Raw genomic sequence first — 21,305 nt, 5'->3', positions numbered from 1 at the left:
TTTCATCTCAGCATTTCCTCACGTTTGTTTTATTCCAGCTACTGTAGCAGTTTTTCAGGTGTGTTAAAAGGCCAGAGAATGGAGGCTCTGATATACTGTATAGCGTTATCCTTATTTATTTATTTAGTTGCTATATTTATTTGTTTGAGAGCAATGTTTTTACAATTGTTTTTACTGTAAATGTGTGTGGGTAAGGGTATGACATTCTCTTATTTATTCTTGTGTTTTATTGGTACAGTCATGAGCTTGGTTCTTCTGCATTTAATTGCACTGTCTTTTTAACTTTGGTTTTAGCTTTGCATGTGGCCTCTATCTATCTATCTATCTAGTCTACTCTAATCTTATCTAATCTAAACAGAATGAGGTTGAGCAAGCAGATATTGGGTCAGTGATCAGGCATAATATCAACTATAGCTTAAGATAAATTGTAATTAAAAACACACTATAGATTTTGAAGTTGAAGTTTTGAAAGACATCAACACAATATTGTATAACTTTGTATCATTTTACAAGGCCTTTTTTGTTTGGTCTCCTGATGAGGTTTTGTGTTTTTCACCTCACTGCCGCCATATACAGTAACCACAGTACTGCTTTACTGAGTCAACTAAATTTGTTCTTTTGTGCATTTTTTAAAGGGCCACAAGAAGACGAGCAGTGATGGGGCCAAGCAATATTTTTTTGGAGTTTTTCGGAGGTCAACAACTGTGTTCCGCTGATTTGGCCTGAATTTTGTTCTTCCTTTTGTTTTTATGGAAAACGTTAAAAAAATAAAACATAGTTCTCTACCGTTCACCAGTTGTTTCTCGTGTCTGGTCATTTCTTCAATTCTTACTCTTAGGTTTCTTCATCTTAGACCCCGAGGTGAGTCCCAACAAGACTGGACCACTGGATGCCCCCATTCAAACAGTATCTGGGGGTACCATAATGGCATGTAGCCACAAATTCAGACTATTATTCTATTTTTTCATATTTGACAAAATTTTATCATGGTTTGGTTGTGACTTCTTAAGTGTGCAGGCTAGACAAGGTCATAGACTGTAAACCAGTTAAGTCTGAGAGCTAACTGTGGCTCCCATTTGAGTGAGTTTTAATGTATTTGGTCAGCTCTTGGTTGATATGTAGCATTATGACTGCTGTGGATCATATGTGAGAAACAAGCATGTTAATAATGGATTCATTTTTTTGTTCAGTGGCCCACATTCGGTCGACAACATCTGGCATTGTGATGGCTTGGTTGTGGCCCACTTTTGGCAAACGGGAGCGGACTGCCCAAGTGCCATCATTACATGCAGTATGTGGGCCGGACGAACATGTCGGGTGTGGGCCAGATATGGCCCAAAAGAGTTTTGACCAGTGGCCCACATTCGGTTGAGTGCTGGTTTATTTGATCTGTTTTTGGCTGACATCTGGCATTGAGATGGCTTGGTTGTGGCCCACTTTTGGCAAACGGGAGCGGACCGCCCAAGTGCCATCATTCCATGCAGTATGTGGGCCGGATGAACATGTCGGGTGTGGGCCAGATATGGCCCAGAAGAGTTTTGACCAGTGGCCCACATTCGGTTGAGTGCTGGTTTATTTGGTCTGTTTTTGGCTGACATCTGGCATTGAGATGGCTTGGTTGTGGCCCACTTTTGGCAAACGGGAGCGGACCGCCCAAGTGCCATCATTCCATGCAGTATGTGGGCCGGACGAACATGTCGGGTGTGGGCCAGATATGGGCCAAAAGAATTTTGCTATCTGGGGTTAGATGTAGCCAATGGATCTGGAAGCGAAGAAATAATGTCAGTTGGGGGCCAGCAGGGGGAACTACTAAGCAGGGTACATAACTCCTTGAGATCAGGTGGAGAGATCCACTTCCTCTCAGGAGGAAATCCAGGAAGAGGAAGGTTATTTAAGGGTGGGAGTGGCCTATTTGAATCCCTTTTGTTTGAGACCATGCTGCAAGGTGAGTGTGTTTGCTCATCCTGTAAGTTTATTTATCTCCTTTAACTTTAGCTTATATTGTAGTTATGCTATGTAGCGTGTGAAATAGAGTATGGTGAATGTGCTAGGAAAGGTAGTATCAGCACTGCTTCTACCTGGAGCTCGCATATACGGAGCCTGGGTTTGGTTCAAGGTGGCAGTGCTGTTTGGGCTCAGAAAGCCATGTGTAAGTAAGGTAAAGGAGGTTATTGGGTTGGTGTGGGGAGCAGTGAGACCTGGCATTAGGGGAGTGTCTCTGGGACGCCAGAGATCACTGTTTAGCCTCCTGGAGGTGTCGTGGGACCAACCAGACGAAACACTGGTGAAAGGAGGTTCCCACCCGATGACCCCAAAGACATGTTAGTTATCACTGCTCACTGGTCTGTATAGTTAAGCCTTGCCATAATAGCTTATCATAGGGCTTAGGAGGTGATTCACTGAGTGCTGATCCTTTCTTTAGAGCACAAACTTCTTGTGTTTATTTGAATTTTAGTATTGCTTTACCCTCAGCAAAGGCTGCAAAAACAGACCCTACATACAGTAATTTGGAAATAATTCCATTTTTATTACCAACATAATAACATCAGATAAAAGATATAAAATTGTTATGGCAACATCTGAAATGAAAGGTGGATTCAAGGAAGCACTTAATTTAAAAACACAAGGAAATCAATATTTAAATGCAATATTTTACAGACTGTTGATGACCTGATGAGGCTGAGATGAGAACCCAGTGCCATTTGCTGAGGAGATGCAGAAAATCCCCATCCCAAAGGATCTGGCATCCCAGTATGAGAGACCCTCAAAGGCGTAAGTAGTTGTCTTACGCTTGTCTAACTTCAGCCAAGGGGCAGCTGGAGGCCATAGCAGTGACCAGCCGGATCAGGAAACTCCTGGCGTATCCAGAGTACAACACAGAACGGGATGGATGCCTGAATGGAAAGAAATGGACACTATTAGTGTTGCAGATAAAATGCTGTGTTAATATTTATGTATCTATCTACTGTATATTATTTATAAAGTTTTTTGTAGTTTTTGTTTTTCACATTCGCTAAAAATAAAGTTTGACAAAAAGTTGTCATTTTTTTATAGTGTGTTATTTGGTATAATGCAACCTAAGAGTTTACACAGTTGTATCTCATTACATGTCATAAATTCTAGGCCTGAAACTATTCCTCCAGTAACTCGAATAATTCAATTACTAAAAAGCCTCAAGGCAAATTATTTGCCTATATACAATATAACATATTTCTGTTACACAAGCCGCTTATTTTACCTCTGCTGTACAGCTATAAATAAATCGTCAACAATCTGTCTTTAATAATGAGATTGAAATTTCACCAGGCTTTTGGTTTGCAGGTAGGCCTATGTGTGATGAATTAGTGGCACGAGCGCTATTAATAGCCACAGCTGTGCGTAATGGTCGCATGTAATGACAGCTGTTCTGTCAGAGAACCCAGCTCCTGCAAGACAATCTGTAAAACTGCAATTCTTCTCTGCCGTATTTTTATATTTTACAGGTCTAATGAGTGGTGGAGCGGGCACAGATATTGATATGCAAACTGAGTGAAGGTTGTTACTGCATCCATTTATGTTTCACTGTGGGAGAGTAAACAAAGCTCATGCATGTGTGCCCAGCTCCACAATGACTGAGATATACTGTAAGTGCACGTGAGGCTTTATAAATCCATAAGCTCCGTAAGTTTAACATCCGGGTGTAAACCTTCAGATAACTTTATCAAGCAGCCAGTGGGTCAGTGAGCAGGCTAACGGTGGTCCTGTGCGGAGTCTCCGTAACCATGACAACAATGATGCTGAGTGACAGAGTGACAGACTTGTCATTATGTGACGTTCTCCTCTGCAAATTCTGATTTAATATTTCTCTGCTATGTCTTGTGAAACTCTTTTGGTTTGATATGTCTCATATCGGGATCGAGTCACGTAATGGCGGCTTAGGAGATGGTCAAACTTGAGGGAGCTCTGCAAATACCTAACTTAACATTCTAGCTTGAGATAAGTTTTTTTTTTTTTTTCTCCACTGCAGACGCAATATTATGACTCTTGAACATTTCTGGACAAAACAACATCAGACAATGCCGTGTTCTAAGGGTAAAGGCAACAGCAAACCGTGACAGCAGACTAGGGATAGACCAATATGGATTTTTTAGGGCCGATGCCGATACCGATACCGATACCGATTATGGACTGCCGATTTTCTTGAGCCGATATTTGGGGCCGATACTGCTTTTGCTCCCTCAATTTACATTAAAAAAAAATGACACAATGATAACAAATATGACAGGTCTCAAGTTTAAAATAAGAAAGAAACATTTATTGAACAGTAAAAAATACTAAAACAAGATGGAAAGTTGAGGTAGAACAGGTAGAATATTATTATTATTATTATTATTATTATACATTCAAATAAAAAAAAGAGTTCAGTGCTCTTAAATCTTCCAGTAATGTCTTTATAAAATAAACAAATATTTAAGCTGAAGCATAAATAAAACAACAACTACTGTACACAGTAGGATTCAACAGCTTTGTTCAACTTAACCACATACTTTCAAATGAAAGAGTGCCAGGGAAAAATAAATCCGCAAACCCACGCGCGTATCGGCCGATGCCGATACAAGTAAAAAACTCAAATATCGGCCCGATATATCGGCTGGCCGATGTATCGGTCTATCCTTACAGCAGACCACCGACAACACAGCTACAACACTAGCCCGACAAGACCACAAGCAGGAAGAAGATGACAACGAGATGGAGCTGGAACCTGGGCTTGCGAAAGCGTTTGAACTAATGACTAGTAAAATAATGCTGGCTACAAATGAAAAAAATCGACCCCCTGTCTGAAACAGTCCTCTCGCATACCAATTAATTAAGGAGGGGCACGACCGAATGATGAGGTAGAAGTGAGGATTCTACAGGTGGGGACGGATAGTGAGCCCCAAGTAGATAAAATGCTAGCCCTTGAGAGATAGGTTGAATCTCTCACAGATCACATAAACGAGCTTGAAAACAGAGGGCAAACTCTGTCTGTGGGTGTGTCTGTCTGTGTCTCTGTTCCACGTTTTTCTCCTGACTGACTTGGTCAATCCATGTGAAATTTGGCACAGTGGTAGAGGGTCATGGGAGGATGCGAATGAAGCAATATTACATCAATTGGCCAAAGGGGGCGCTATAGCATTCAACTGAAATTGCAAACTTTGAATGGGCATATCTCATGCCCCGTATGTCATAGAGACATGAAACGTTGCACAGAGATGTCTCTCCTCATGAGGAACACATTTGCCTCAAGAACTCATAACTTCAGGTTATATAGCTTTTCCGCCATTTTGAATTTTTTGAAAAACACTTAAAATCGATCTCTTTCTAGGAAGTTTGACCGAGCTGCATGAAACTCTGTGAACATAATCTAGGGACCAATATCTAAAGTTCCCTCTTGGCAAAAGTTGGAAAACTCACTAAAACTGAGCTTCTATAAGGCAATGAATATTGCAGAGGGCGTGGCTCATCACATAAAGGTGTATAACATCTCAAGGGTTTCACCGATCACCACGCAACTTTGTAGGCATATGAGCACACATAATCTGAGGGGACACCTCCATTATTGGCCCGGTCAAACAAAATGGGGGCACTAGAGAGCTAATTTCTTTTCTAGGCCTAACCCCCATATCGATTTTTACTAAACTTGGTAGATATGTAGAACAGGACGCCTCAAGGTGACTGGAGAAATTTAACTCTAATTGGCAACTGGGTGGCGCTATAGTAACAGAAAAATGCTTAAAAATGGCTAAAATGCGACCGATCGCTGTGGCTCCCCCTGTGGCCGAATGTTTCTTGTTTTTTTTCTAATTTTTTGGTGTGACTAAGTCATGGCATGGTATGCTGTACTCAATGGGTATGGACTAGTTTTAAATATTCCAAAGAACATGGAGACCAAGAAAGGCCGAGTCAAACTTGAAAGACCTCCCGAGCGCCCAAGCCCGGCAATGACCAGCAGCCGCGCCTGGTCATCATGAGATTCCACGCCTTTCCTGACAAGCAGAAGGTGATGGCAGCTGTGAAGCGCAAAGTGGGTACTGCCGATATCATCTTGGAGGGGGAGAAGATCTCCTTTTATAACAACCTGTCTGCCACAGTGCTTCGAAAGCGCAAAGAATTCACAGAAGCTTAGCAATGTCTCAGAGATATCAGGGCAGAATACTCCATGCTTTTCCCGGCGAGGCTACAGGTGTCATTTAACGGCAAAAAGACAACGTTCCTCTCCCCGACTGAAGCCCTGTCATTTGTGACCAGCGTAGCAAGCCAGGGCTGATGATGGATGCGCCAGTGGCAGAGCCAGGTTTGGACAGTGAGTCGTTTATACTGATGGATATCCTTTATTATGACATATTGAGTTTAAATGTTTATATTGTTGATCATTTCTTATTATATATGGCTTAAACGATGTACACCTTGTTAATTGTTATGCCTGCTGATGCACAACCCACTGTAGCCCAGCTGGGGCAATACCGTATCACATTTAACATCATTGTTTGACGTTAATGTGAATGTTAGATTTATTATGCAGGGATTTTTACGGTGTTTCAGTTGCTCCCAGTCAACTGAGTTATGCGAGTTGCTTTGATCGTTTGTGCAATGGTAATTCGAGTGTTATTTAATACCAGTTTTCAGTTTACTTTTTTGTACATACAAAATATGCTAAACCTCTTACAGATCAGTAATCTCCATTAAAACTGGGGAGAGACCCCCAAAATTATTTTCTTTTTATTGTTTTTCATTGTTCTTTATGTCTGTGGTTCTGTGTTTTTGCTTGTGTTTCATGTTCAGTAATGGTTTGTCACATTTATATTATCATGTTAATGGGGTTACTGATGTTGGTTGAACAAAAGACTCAGCTGTGCAAAATAAGGTGCACTGTCCTGTATTTGAGTTTGCTTTTGGGGAGAATGAATCTTTCAAGTCTCTATTTGTGCTAATGTCATATAATAAGATACATTTTTGTTACTGGAATGTAAGGGGTTTGTGGGGTAATGTCAAACTGAGAAAAGTTTTTGCTTTATTAAAAAGGGAGAGTTGATGTAGCCTTACTACAAGACTCACATCTAGATGTCAATGAGCACCTTAAACTTGCACACAGCTGGGTTGGCCAAGATTATTTTTCCTCCTTTACTACCAGCAGCAGAGGAGTAGTCATACCTATAAATAGGAATCTACCCTTTCAATTGAAGGCGTGTGTCAAGGATAAACATGGAAGATTTGTAATTATTAAGGATGTTTCTCAGGGTAAAAAAATTAAAGGTACAAATCTTTAAATTACACCCCAGACTTTTTAACAAATGCATTTTCGGAATTTACAGAACTATCCTCAGCAGTGACTTTAGTGCGGGGTGGCAGTAGCTCAGTCCATAGGGACTTGGGTTGGGAACTGGAGGGTCGCCTGTTCTGGTGGCTGGAGGGGGGCCAGTTCACCTCCTGGGCACTGCCAAGGTGCCCTTGAGCAAGGCACTGAACCCCCCAACCGCTTGGGGCGCCTCACCAAGGGCAGCCCCCTCACTCTGACATCTCTCCACCTTGTGCATGTATAGGTCCTGTTTGTGCATGTGTGTGTCTTTCGGACCTGTGTGTAATTGACAAGCAAGAGTGAAAACATTGAATTTCTCCTCAGGGGGATTAATAAAGTAAATAAACTTAAAACTTAACTAGTAGGAGGGGATTTCAACTGTTCACTCAATCCTTTAATTGACAGACATCCCTCTCGAAACTCGCCTCTGACAAATCAGGCTCATGCCCTCTTGGCCATTTATGAAGAGAGAGTGCTATTCTCTTTTCAAAACAAAGGCTTTCTGAATATGGTGATAAGCCAACCAAGTATTAATCTCGTCTAACCAAAATTAAGACAGACCCCCAAGTAATACCCTCAGTTTTAGATACAAATGGCTTCCATCACTTTGACAACAAAAGTATTAACAACACTTTCAGGCAGTTTTATATTCAGTTGTATGAAGCAGACCAGCCATAGGGGACTTTGGAAAAGATGGAACCTTTTTTGGCAGGTGTAGTTCTCCCTACCATGTCTGATGCTCAGAAATGTGAATTAAATGCTCCCATCTCCAGAGAAGAAACCATTCTGGCACGCAAAACCTTACAGTCAGGTAGAGTACCTGGGCCAGACAGCCTTAGCTCTGAATTCTATAAAGAGTTTAATAAAATCCGGATGGATCCTTTCTTAGAGATGCTGGAACACTCTTTTATATCTGGCAGCCTTCCCCATTCATTAATAGAAGCTGACATCTCTCTAATCCTTAAAAAGGCAAAAATCCTGAGGACTGTTTAGGTTATAGACCTATTGCCCTCCTAAATCAAGATCTTAAGATGCTATCTAAGATAATAGCACTGCAATTGGACAGGGTCTTGCCCTCTATCATTAAAGGGATAGTGCACCCAAAAATAAAAATTCAGCCATTATCTACTCACCCATATGCCGATGGAGCCTCAGGTGAAATTTTAGAGTCCTCACAACACTTCCGGAGATCCAAGGGGAGAGGAGGTAGCGACACAACTCCACCTAATGGAGGCTTACGGCGTCCCAGATTCCAACATCCAAAAATACATAACTGAAACCACAAAATATCTTCATACTGCTCGTCCGTAGTGGTCCAAGTGTCCTGAAGCCCCAGCATAAAAAGTTGTTTGGAAAAACGTCATTTGGACTCTGTTTTTAGTCTTACCGTAGCCTGTAGCTCTAACTGCCTCTCTGTGCACTGTGCACACGTGTGCGTGCGAGACCAGCAAAAGCACGTGAACACACATGAACGTGGTACCCATGTCTCACGATAATGGCTGAATTTTCATTTTTGGGTGCACTATCCCTTTAAGGAAGACCAGACTGGCTTTATCACAGGCAGGAACTCTAGTCACAATGTTAGGAGGCTTTTGGATATTATTCACCTCTGCCAAACACAAGAACTTGATAGCATTGTCATCTCAAAGGATGCAGGTAAGGCCTGATCTGTTCCATTTTTTACATAAATTTAATTTGGGTCAAAATTTTATAAAATGGATTTGACTATTATATAACAAACCCTTAGCCTCAGTCATCACAAATGGTTATAGATCAAACAGCTTCTAACTCCGTCGCTCAACACGTCAAGGCTGCCCTGCCCTTTTTGCTCTTGCAGTGGAGCCTTTAGCTCAGGCTATCAGGCAGTATCCAACTGTAAGGGGTGTAAGTGTCGGTGAAATCCAGCATAAAACCTCACTTTACGCCGATGACATTTTCTTGTTTATTGTGGAGCCTACAACCTCTGTTCCACATCTCACTGAAATTATTCATCTGTTTGGAGCCTTCTCTGGTTACAAAGTCAATTTTTTGAAGTCTCTTGGGATTGCAATGGGAAACCTCAGAGATAAAACAAATTCCTTAGTCCCATTCCATGTCAGGATTTGTGTATCTGAATATTCAGATTACTCCAATGTTTCATCAGATATTTCAGGCAAATTTTACTCCCCTCCTAGATACTATAATAAAAGACCTACAAAGATGGAGCCCACTTCCTCTATCACTGCTTGGCAAAATCTCTGTCATCAAAATGAATGTGTTGCCCAGGTTATTATACCCCTTACAGATGATTCCTTTGCTGTTATTAAACAAAGTACTGAAGCTACTTAACAGCTGGTTGAGTGACTTTATTTGGAGCAACAAAAAAAAAGTCAATATTGCAGCTTCTTAGCTCAAAAGGAGGCTTAGATGTTCCTAATATTAAACAATATCAGTTGGCATCTGAATTGAGATTTATAGCAGAGTGGGTTAAAGAAGATCCTACTTCTTTTTGGTTATATCTTGAATTATCACAGATCTCTTGCTCCTTGTTGGGTCTCCTGTCTTGTAACAATTTGAGATTGGCTAGAAATTTACGTAACAACAGCCCCATAATTTCCAATATCTTAAATGCATGGTTTCTTATGCGAAAACTTGGAGGGAGGTCAAATTTAAACCCCCTACTGATTCCAATTCAAGGTAACTTGGACTAAAAACCAGGCATGATTGACACTGGATATAGTGCTTGGACAGCCCAAGGACCAAAGAAAATGTGTGATTTATTTGATGGGACATCCTTGTTATCATTTGAACAAATCCAAAAAAAATATAATCTCCCCAGATGCCACTTCTTTAGATTACTACAGATAAGAGATTTTGTGACCAGGAAAACCACTTTTCATATTAATACCACAATGTCACCAATTGAGCAGTTACTGCTTCAGTGTCCAACTTGAAAATCCATTACTCGCTTTCATAATGTTTTAAACCAGAATGATGTGTTAAATGTCCTTGGTGTAACTTGGTGTAAATATTGATGAGGATGAATGGGATTTGATATGGAACCATATAAGGAAGATGTCAGTGTGTAATCTTACTAGATTGTTATAATATAGAATCTTGCACCCAGGGCTGGACTGGGACAAAAAATCGGCCCGGGCATTTTGAGCCTAGTCCAGCCCACCAGGTATTGATGGAAAGACAATGAAGCCTATGAATGAAAAAAAAACTTTCTTGTGACACCGCTTGTACACTGTCTTGTTGGTGTATATGTACTTGTCTAATAAACTTAAACCTACACCATCCTCCCAGTCCCATTATTCTATACAGTACTTACTTAGAGGAACCCAAAAGGCTGCTTGGTCTAGTGAACCTCCTGAACAATGAACGTATGATGGGATTCTGAAAATTGGACAGTGAGGAATAGAGGTGAGACATGATCATTGATGAATATTAAAATGAATGACAGATTCAGTAATATTTTCATAGACTATGTACTCACCACATCAATAAACAGCACAGCAACACATAATACTTCCTCAAACATGGCAACCTTTAAAAAGTGAAGGGATATTTTAAATTGAATGGAAACATGACCACAATAAAAACAAAATACAGGTAATTATTGTCCACAAGAGTTTGCTGTTACATGTCAGTAAAAAAACAATAAGATAAAAACACAACTTATCTAGAATAAAGAGGACATTTATGTATAAAAGACAAATACATTTAAGTAGTTATTTTTAACTCAAAGCCACTTTTATGTTAATGAGCAGCATCACATCTCCTGGCAAATCCTAATTTGATTCATTCTACATTATATCTGCAAGTGCAGAGGGTTTATGATGAATACTAGCCTAATCATTTGGTTTTACATGAACATTTTTGCTCTGTTGAGCTTTAGCTGTTTCAGAGTAAAGAATTACTGCATAGTGCACTTAAATCAATTAATAGACATTGAAATATTTTACTACCTAACTAATAAAGACTATACTTAACTAACTAAATGAATAAAATAAAGTTACTGAAGCACTAAAATCACCATCACTAGTATAACATCATAGAAACAGCCCAGCAGTAGAGAAATCCCGTCATGCTGCTCAACAGCCAGATAAATTGTTAAATGGCCTACTCATAACTATGCTGTGTTAAGAGTTAGCAAGCACAACGAAAATAAACTATCAACCAAACTTGATTCATATCTGACCCAGGTAGACTGCAGTTCATCACTTCTTACCTGAAGTTCAAATTCCCCTCCAGTCGCACCGACTGTGCCGTCGTCATATAGGCCTAATGCGGCGGCCGCGGGTCTCCTCCTTCTGCCTCCCCTTCGCCTCATCCACCTGCTGACGGCCACCTCCGCGATCATTACCTGCTGCGGCTGCTTTGGATGCCAGTGCGGGTGCGGTCACTGATGCTGCCGCTGAAGAAGCTCCGCCATAGCCAGCAAACATCTGTGTTATTTTAACACAGTTGGCAGCATCTTCCTAAAGGGCTTGTCTCTTTTTCTCTCTTATTTTTCCCACACCTCCTTTGAGTTTCTTCTCAATTTTGTCAATCTCCTCTCTCTCTGTATGATTGATTGACTGGTAGCCGAGGCCCAAGTGGGAGGGGGCATCGGCCCTCGGCTGTAATTGGTCCAGCCCAGAATCAATCATGACTAATGGGCCGATCTACCAGTTTTGTGTACCAATAGGTATCATGACATGACTAAAAAAAAAAAAAAAAAAAAAAAAAGGCCCGGCCCAAAATTACCATCGACCCGGTATGCCCGATGGCCAGTCCAGCCCTGCTTGCACCGCTTCCAAATCTCTCCCAGTATAAGACATACAATGAACCCCCAAGTTTCACCTCTGTGTTTAAAATGTAAAATCTCAGTAGGAACTTAGACACATTATGTCTGGCTTTGTCCTAAAATTCAAGCATACTGGGTAGACATTCTACAGGATATGGGAAAAATTGTGGGTGTTGCTTTGTGTATGAATCCTGTCTCTTTACTTCTTCGTCCAGTGTTGGGAACATTACTTTAATAAAGTAATTAGTTATAGCCTAGTTACTCATTACTTTCTCCACAAAGTAACTGAGTTAGTAATTGAGTTACTACACTATTAAAGTAACTAATTACCTAGAAAAGTAACTGTAGCGTTACTTTTTGATTAAATGCTCAAATATGTCAAATTGCTTGGACACCCCCCCTTAATAGAACTGTATGTAATGAAACTCAACATTGAATATGTTAAATGAATGAAATTGACAAATAAATCATTATTTTAAAACATTGTACACTTATCTACACTACACCGCATTGTTGTGTGGGACAACGCAACAGACACAGACAAATTCAGTATTATACAGTGGAACGCCAAAACACAATAGATGGTTTAGAACTTTTGACATATAATAAGCCATTTTACTTTCACTGTAACAGTGCTGGTATGCTGGACAAGATCTGAATGATGAGTACATACAGTACAGGCCAAAAGTTTGGACACACCTTCTCATTCAGTGCGTTTTCGTTATTTTCATGACTATTTACATTGTAGATTCTCACTGAAGGCATCAAAACTATGAATGAACACATGTGGAGTTATGTACTTAACAAAAAAAGGTGAAATAACTGAAAACATGTTTTATATTCTAGTTTCTTCAAAATAGCCACCCTTTGCTCTGATTACTGCTTTGCACACTCTTGGCATTCTCTCAATGAGCTTCAAGAGGTAGTCACCTGAAATGGTTTTCCAACAGTCTTGAAGGAGTTCCCAGAGGTGTTTAGCACTTGTTGGCCCCTTTGCCTTCACTCTGCGGTCCAGCTCACCCCAAACCATCTCGACTGGGTTCAGGTCCGGTGACTGTGGAGGCCAGGTCATCTGCCGCAGCACTCCATCACTCTCCTTCTTGGTCAAATAGCCCTTACAAAGCCTGGAGGTGTGTTTGGGGTCATTGTCCTGTTGAAAAATAAATGATCGTCCAACTAAACGCAAACCGGATGGGATGGCATGTCGCTGCAGGATGCTGTGGTAGCCATGCTGGTTCAGTGTGCCTTCAATTTTGAATAAATCCCCAACAGTGTCACCAGCAAAACACCCCCACACCATCACACCTCCTCCTCCATGCTTCACAGTGGGAACCAGGCATGTGGAATCCATCCGTTCACCTTTTCTGCGTCTCACAAAGACACGGCGGTTGGAACCAAAGATCTCAAATTTGGACTCATCAGACCAAAGCACAGATTTCCACTGGTCTAATGTCCATTCCTTGTGTTTCTTGGCCCAAACAAATCTCTTCTGCTTGTTGCCTCTCCTTAGCAGTGGTTTCCTAGCAGCTATTTGACCATGAAGGCCTGATTCGCGCAGTCTCCTCTTAACAGTTGTTCTAGAGATGGGTCTGCTGCTAGAACTCTGTGTGGCATTCATCTGGTCTCTGATCTGAGCTGCTGTTAACTTGCCATTTCTGAGGCTGGTGACTCGGATGAACTTATCCTCAGAAGCAGAGGTGACTCTTGGTCTTCCTTTCCTGGGTCGGTCCTCATGTGTGCCAGTTTCGTTGTAGCGCCTGATGGTTTTTGCGACTCCACTTGGGGACACATTTAAAGTTTTTGCAATTTTCCAGACTGACTGACCTTCATTTCTTAAAGTAATGATGGCCACTCGTTTTTCTTTAGTTAGCTGATTGGTTCTTGCCATAATATGAATTTTAACAGTTGTCCAATAGGGCTGTCGGTTGTGTATTAACCTGACTTCTGCACAACACAACTGATGGCCCCAACCCCATTGATAAAGCAAGAAATTCCACTAATTAACCCTGATAAGGCACACCTGTGAAGTGGAAACCATTTCAGGTGACTACCTCTTGAAGCTCATGGAGAGAATGCCAAGAGTGTGCAAAGCAGTAATCAGAGCAAAGGGTGGCTATTTTGAAGAAACTAGAATATAAAACACGTTTTCAGTTATTTCACCTTTTTTTGTTAAGTACATAACTCCACATGTGTTCATTCATAGTTTTGATGCCTTCAGTGAGAATCTACAATGTAAATAGTCATGAAAATAAAGAAAACGCATTGAATGAGAAGGTGTGTCCAAACTTCTGGCCTGTACTGTATTTCACACAGAATCTGAATCTGCACACTGCCTTTGAATCGTCCCCCTCTTGAAGTCAAGTCTTTTAATCCTCTCTCTTTCTATAAATCTTTATTGTATTCTTTACATATTTCGCCCACTTGTTAGCGAAATAGTTAAAGAACCTCCATTAATCGCTCAATTTAAAAAGTGAAAAGTCGCATTGACTGACCGTCACCTGTGTGTATGCGGAGAAGGAGAGGGGCGGAGGGAGCAGAGCTGTGGAAACATCCTGCAGTCCAACATACTATCATGCGTTTAAATAACTTACTAGACAGATATATAGAGAAAGGCGACGTTTAGAAAGCAAACCCAAATAAGCCACTCCACTTTAGAAAAAAGCTAAAAAAAAAAAAAAACACAACCCGCAACTATAAGTGACTTTACAAGCCTAAAGTCGTGGCTAGTAAGCAGACCTGACAGCCCTACTTGTGTGCTTGTGAATACCCACCCTACTCTGCCTCTGATTGGTTTATGATGAAATTTTACTCTGCCTAAGCCAATCATCATCACTTATGCAGTTGTCTCTCCCTCCCTTCCCCCTCACCTGCCTTCACCTAAGAAAAAAACACTTTAGAGCTCCGCTGAGAAGGAGCTTGCTTGGGTGAAAGCCGCTTCAGTGAACTCAAGTAAAGCCGAGTAACGGTGCGTTTTATTGTGAGTAACGGTAATGCTGTTATAACGGGGGAGACAGTAACTCTTTTGATTACTTATTAATGAAAAAGTAGCACCGTTAGTAACGCCGTTTATTTATAGTGCCGTTATTCCCATCAATGCCTGTGTCAAGATGCTATTGTTGGTTGCTCTCGCAGATTATATGACATTCTTGCATATGCTGCAAGGAAGAAAATCTTTTTGTCATGGATAAGTGACAAACCATCTTCTAAGGTAAACTGGCATAAGATAATCATGGAGTGTTTTCCTCTGCAGTACCTGACCTGTTTGCTTCACTCTACAAAGGGATGATTCATGGAAATATGGACACCTTACCTCTGTTTCTCAAACATTACTGTGGCTTCAACACTTGCAAGCATTTTGCTGGATTGACTTGTAGACACTGCACCTATGGATCGTACTGTTGTTTTGAAGTTATATCTAAATGCTTCATCTTTTTTTCTTGATGGTTGTGCAGACCAGTGTTGTGCTGAGCTGTTGGATGATGTATATAAAGAGAAGACAAGTCAATAAATATATTTGACAAAAAAAATATATCTAATATCATTCCCAGCAGGTGAAAACATAGTTTATGCAGTAGAGCATTGTGTGCACAGAAATACGGGATAAACTGAACCCGTATTGAATCAGTAAGGGACAGGACACTTTATTTTTCAATATGGGACGCAGGGGCGATTGCTCTGAGACAACAAGGGAGGCTAAACTTCCCCTAAAATTTCATAGAAGAAATGGTCAAATATGCACTATTGAATTTCCATTAAAATAAGAATTTACATTGCATTAAATGTGCGCTTGGATGCGTTTAACATCATGATTATGATGTTCAAACGTCAGCTGTTTATTACCAGTTTTCAAACGTGACTTCCCTGTCACGCACTCTCGTGTCAGCACAGCGGACACGGAGCCTCCAAGCATTCCTATGAGGTTTTTTTTTTTCATGCAGCAAAGCGAGATGGTCATAGAGACAGAGCGCAACGCGTCATAATCTGAAAGCCATGCCCCCAAAGGGGAAACGAGGCCCGCTTTCCCCTCACACTTTCCCCCTCTGTTTCCAGCCTGTTGAGTTTTCCCGAAGTCCAAATGCCGAAAAGTTGCTGTGTAGTAGGCTGCACGGCCATTAAAAACCCAGAGCTTAGCTTTTATCAGCTGCCGAGCAGAAAAACAGAACCTTGTAGGGGACAAAAGTTGATACAGGCAATAAAACGTGAGGCTTCAACAGGGAAGAAATTGTGGGATCCTGACACTCGGTATGCCTATGTGTGCAGCAAACACTTTGTCAAACCCTCCAAATGTATTTTTTAGAGTAACAGTTAACTGTATTTATGTATGTTAAGCTAAAGCATTGACAGTATGAATGCAACTTCTGTTACAATTGTGCCCAGCGCTCCGCGATTCAAGCAGTCCATTCCAGTGGTCCACTAGCACTTCTATCAATCTACCAGCATGTCAGTTGAGTCATGTCTCAAAACAACAACGTGTGCCGGTAGTAGGAGCAGGCTGATGGCTGAGCATGCCGAAATGCTCATCTTCTTAAAAAAGAATCTCCACATCATGTTTTTTCCAAGACAAGCAAGGTAAGGAGAAGGGAAACTGAGGTAGACCGGCAATATTAAGCTTATCACTATACCGTTGCCTCTCTGGTAGGCATAGCGTGCTAAAATAATCCTTTGCCACCTTATTATTAGCTAATTATTATCTAGCTATAGCTAATAATTTTAGCTAGCTAGCTAGCAATTCAGTCGTGGAGACTTGAAGGCACGGCTGCAGAGGCAGAATGACAGCGAATGAGCAAAGAAGCGGAGGAGAAAGTGGGCCTCGTTTCCCATTTGGGGGCGTGGCTTTCAGATTATGACGCATTGCGCTCTGTTTCTATTGGATAAATGCGACAAAATCGTCACTTCCAGGGAGGCTCACAGCCTATTTCCACCAGATGCATGTTGGTTGCGTCTCCGCTCTGGCACGGCAGCGTAGCCGATAAGATTCAATTCTAGTCAATGTGTGTGTTTCCACCGGCTGCGGCTGCGCTGCGTTCCGGCTCCGTCTCAGCTCCGGCACTCCGGAGCCCTCCGCAACAGATATGCAGGACTTATATTTTTGCCGGACACTGGAGCACAACGCAGCAATTCAGCACAGAGTAGATCGTGCAGGGCAGGAAGTCGTGCACAGAAACACAATAAAACATCCAGTTAATTTTCAAAATAAAATACACAGTGTTCACGGCAGATCATATTTCCCTGCACTACACCTTGAAAACTACATAATGGGCAGAGGCAGGCCTGAAGTCAACAGGTCAGAGGTTTTCAGACATCATTTCACCCCGTTAACACCATGGACGAGGAGACATTAATCATGGCAGTGCACCGAGATGTCTTCCGTGGAGCTGCACCGCTCCGCACAGCAAACGCAGCCGGTGGGTATTGACGGACGGTGGAGCACGCAGCGGATAACCAGCGCTGCTGTTCCGCAACGGACACGCATCCAGTGGAAATCCGGCATCAGCTTCCCTGGGATGATTGGAGGAATTGTCTAAAAGGCTGAACCCCTTTGTGATTGACAGCGCTTTGGAAATACACACTGGCATCAGCGAGTGGAGTCTTCTGACAGAGTGCCGTCCGGAGCTCCTTATTTCCATAAGCAATACAGCTCATTTTCACCGTTTGTACAGTACACACACAACACACACTGTAAATAAAGACATGAACGTTACGTTATTGAGTTTGTACCCTGTTTAGTGTCGTTAGTTAGTTTGTTCTGTGAATCACAAAGCTGTAGTTGTGTTGTGTGTGTGCAGTTGTTCACAGACCATTTTCCGCAAAAGGAGCGGAGGGCAGAATTCATATAATAAATGTGTGTTTCAGTAATATTTGAGAATGTTCAGAGAATGTTGCTATATAGCACTGTTTGTTTCCTGGGCTAGCGTTAAGGTGCTGCTCCTTTCAGGGAAACTTATTTTGAGAGAAAATCAGTTCTGGTGGTGTAGACACAGTTCTGAAAATCTTTGAGGTGTGTTTTGCTGTGGTTCTATGGCATGACTGTGGTTGAAAAACGGCTTTAATTAAATCTTCCTTTTATAACCTATTGCCTCACTACAATATGACAAATTTTATGATGTAAACTTAAAGTGAGCTTCCCCTGTCAGAAAGACCAGCAGCCGCCACTGATGGGACAATCCCGTATTATACAGGACAGGTGGCAACCCTATCATCTACATGCCTCGGTGTGGCGCTTGCGTCAATCACATCACTTATCCTCAGTTTTATTATCCTAACTTTTATCCAGACCGCTGCAGAAAAAGTCTGCTGCATTTCAGAGCTTTTTCTGGGAAAAGAGTTTGTAACTTTAATGGATGCTGCCGCGCTTACTCAGTCAATTAATTAACTTCACTGCTAAAAAGCTATTTGACTCAGAAAGTAGTGATGTTACCACCACGCTACTGACAATGTTGACATTGTGAGAAATAGCGGCGTAGTGTGAGTGCGTGTGAAATCAACTAGCCTATCATGCTGATTGCATGATAGTTGACTGCTCTGACTTTCAAAAAAGGAAACAAATTTTTTGCTGATTTCTCTAATTTCAGAAACTTTTCTTATTTTCTCTTTTATAACTATAGTCCTTAAATAAAGCTTAAGTAATTTAATGAAAACATGCAGTACCTCTTCTCTGATTACTCGATTAATCGCTGGAATATTTGACAGAATACTCGATTACTCAAAGAATCGATAGCTACAGCCCTAATAAAAATGTACTCTTGGGTCCACAGTCATACCTGTAAACATTGTGGATGTTCTGCAGGGTGTATGGATTCAAACAGTCAGGCTCTAGGCCTGGATGGTGTATCAAACATGTAGGATGAACTGGAACCTGGCTCATAACCCCAAAACCTAATAAATAAAAAAGAGACAAGGCATACTGTTTTATGTGTACGCAAATAAAGACTCAGGAGACAAAATCACTGCATAGAACAAATACAGATCCAAAAAGCAACATGTGTTTTACTATAAAACTTTGATTTCATATAAATGATGTGGAGAAACTGTGATACATTGATACATTGTACATACTGTAAATTACAAACATAAGGTGACGATGATTATAAAATGCAGCTACATTTCAGTAGAATGGTTTCAGTAAACATGACAGCTAAGACATCTGAATGTACTAGTTATTTCTATTCATTTGTTTCTGTAAAATACAGAAATCTGTCATCTCAATCTGCTGTGGTAAAATTGCTGAATTCATGAGTTACAACTTATGGTTTTAATGGGGAGTGTGTTAGAAGCCGAATTTATAATAACTTTTGATTACCCAACACAAGCTACATTAGTCTGATCTTAGATAAGCCATATTGTTAGAAACCACTGTACTTTGCAGCAGACGTTTTCAACATCAGTCAGACAGACATACAAATGCTACCATAACGTCAGATAAGTTACAGTTACCATGTTACAGCTGAAAGACGGCTACAAAATAAAAACTTACCACTCTGAAACGTCCCACTCCAGTCTTTGTTGCAAAGGTAGTTCAGTCTATCAGCTTGTGTTTCTTCACTCAAATTGGTGCAGGGGGAACGGCTGCCATTGTTAGCTTAGCCACAGTGGGTTTTTAGCAGCTCATTTATACGTAATTTATAGTTCTGCGTTTAATCGACGCCTAGGTTACAACCAGTCCTTAATTTGTAAAATTAGAAGTAGGGGAACACTTTGGGCCTCTGAGAGAGCAGTGTTCCCCCACTCCCAAAAGTGGGGGAACACTTTTTTAAGCGGCACCCGAGCCGCCACACTGTGCGACTCCGAATGGAATGGTTGTGACATCTAGTGTTGTGCGTGGACATCGGGGGCAGTGCCTCTGGAGTGGCAGACCAGGGTGATGGTCCCCATTTTCAAGAAAGGGGACCAGAGGGTGTGTTCCAACTACAGGGGAATCACACTCCTCAGCCTACCCGGTAAGGTCTACTTCAGGGTGCTGGAGAAGAGGGTCCGGTCGACAGTTGAACCTCAGATTGAGGAGGAGCAATGTGGTTTTCGTCCATCTCCAACCTCCCTTTTCTATCAAAACTTCTGGAACATGCTGTTGCTTCACAACTCAAAGCCCACCTCTCTGCCAATAACCGTTATGAATCATTCCAGTGCAGTTTCCGTTCCCACCACAGCACTGAATCTGCTCTCTACAAAGTCACAAACGACCTTCTCTTCTCCTCTGATGCTGGCAAATTCAACATACTCATACTACTTGCCCTGAGTGCAGCATTCGACACCATCAACCATTCCATCCTTCTCTCGCGCAGGGTGCTCGAGCACCTGCCCCTTTGCCCCTTGATGGGCAAGTGCCCTTTTGTCAAGGCATTTTTTTTTTTTTGGTGCGTGTGTGTGTGTAGGCCTGCCTGTGCCCTTTAACAATAACATTTAACAATTAATAATAATCAATAATAATTTAGCTAAATAAAATGACCTGGCTGCCGTCAGTTACATGATGACCTTTAACCTTGTTCATCCTTGACGTGCCCCGACACGCCCTCACGTGCCCTCACTCGCCCTCCCTGCTCTGACTGCCACTGACGACACCGGATGCTGCAAACTCTGCAGGAGAAGAACTTATGAGCTTACAGGAGTTATTTATCTTCAAATGCCGGTAAGTAGGGTTTGCAGAATGTGCACATTGTTTGGTGTATTGTAAGGCAACCGATGAAGTGAAATAAGCATGCTGTGTGCAACGTTATCTGTTACCAGAGTCAGATACTCTGCTGTTACTAACTTCACAAGTAGTGGCCATTAGCCGCTCATTAGTCTGAGTGGGCGGAAGTTTGCTGCATAGATCAGCCTCTCATTGGGCGGAACGAGCCATCTGCTGAAGTCCCGCCCTACCACCTCCGGTTGTGTAGCAGTTTTCAACACGTCCTTTACTAACGTTTGCGGTGTTTGATCTTGCAGGGATGTAGCCATTTTTCTGCCATGGTTTGCGTCCTGTAGGCGATATTTTTGTGGGCGTGTTACACCAAAACCTGTTTCCCCCCAGCAATATTTTTGCAAGTGCACCGTTGCTGTGGCACCGCCAAGAACGATTGTGATTGGTTGAAAGAAATAAAAAAAAGCTGGGGCGTTTTTTTTCTCCAATCTTAAAGTGAGAGTAGGCGCAGCCGGTCTGGTGAGCGAGACTAGCCGATAGTTAACTGAGGAGGGCAGGGGGCGGAGGGGAGTATGATCGGCTTCTTGTTTCTGTCTTTCTTT

General features: G+C 41.7%; 1 protein-coding gene across 7 annotated transcripts in view; it reads right to left on the bottom strand.

Annotated features, from left to right (window-relative positions):
• The window catches only part of cacna1ba (calcium channel, voltage-dependent, N type, alpha 1B subunit, a), a 775,969-nt gene that overhangs the window by 662,885 nt on the left and 91,779 nt on the right, over positions 1-21,305 (bottom strand). The gene's annotated exons all lie outside the window — the stretch shown is intronic.

The sequence above is a fragment of the Epinephelus lanceolatus genome, chromosome 9 (genome assembly GCF_041903045.1).
Source record: "Epinephelus lanceolatus isolate andai-2023 chromosome 9, ASM4190304v1, whole genome shotgun sequence".
NCBI lineage: Eukaryota > Metazoa > Chordata > Actinopteri > Perciformes > Serranidae > Epinephelus > Epinephelus lanceolatus.
Note: the sequence above shows the minus strand (reverse complement) of the source record. Positions and strands in the feature narration are given on the sequence as shown.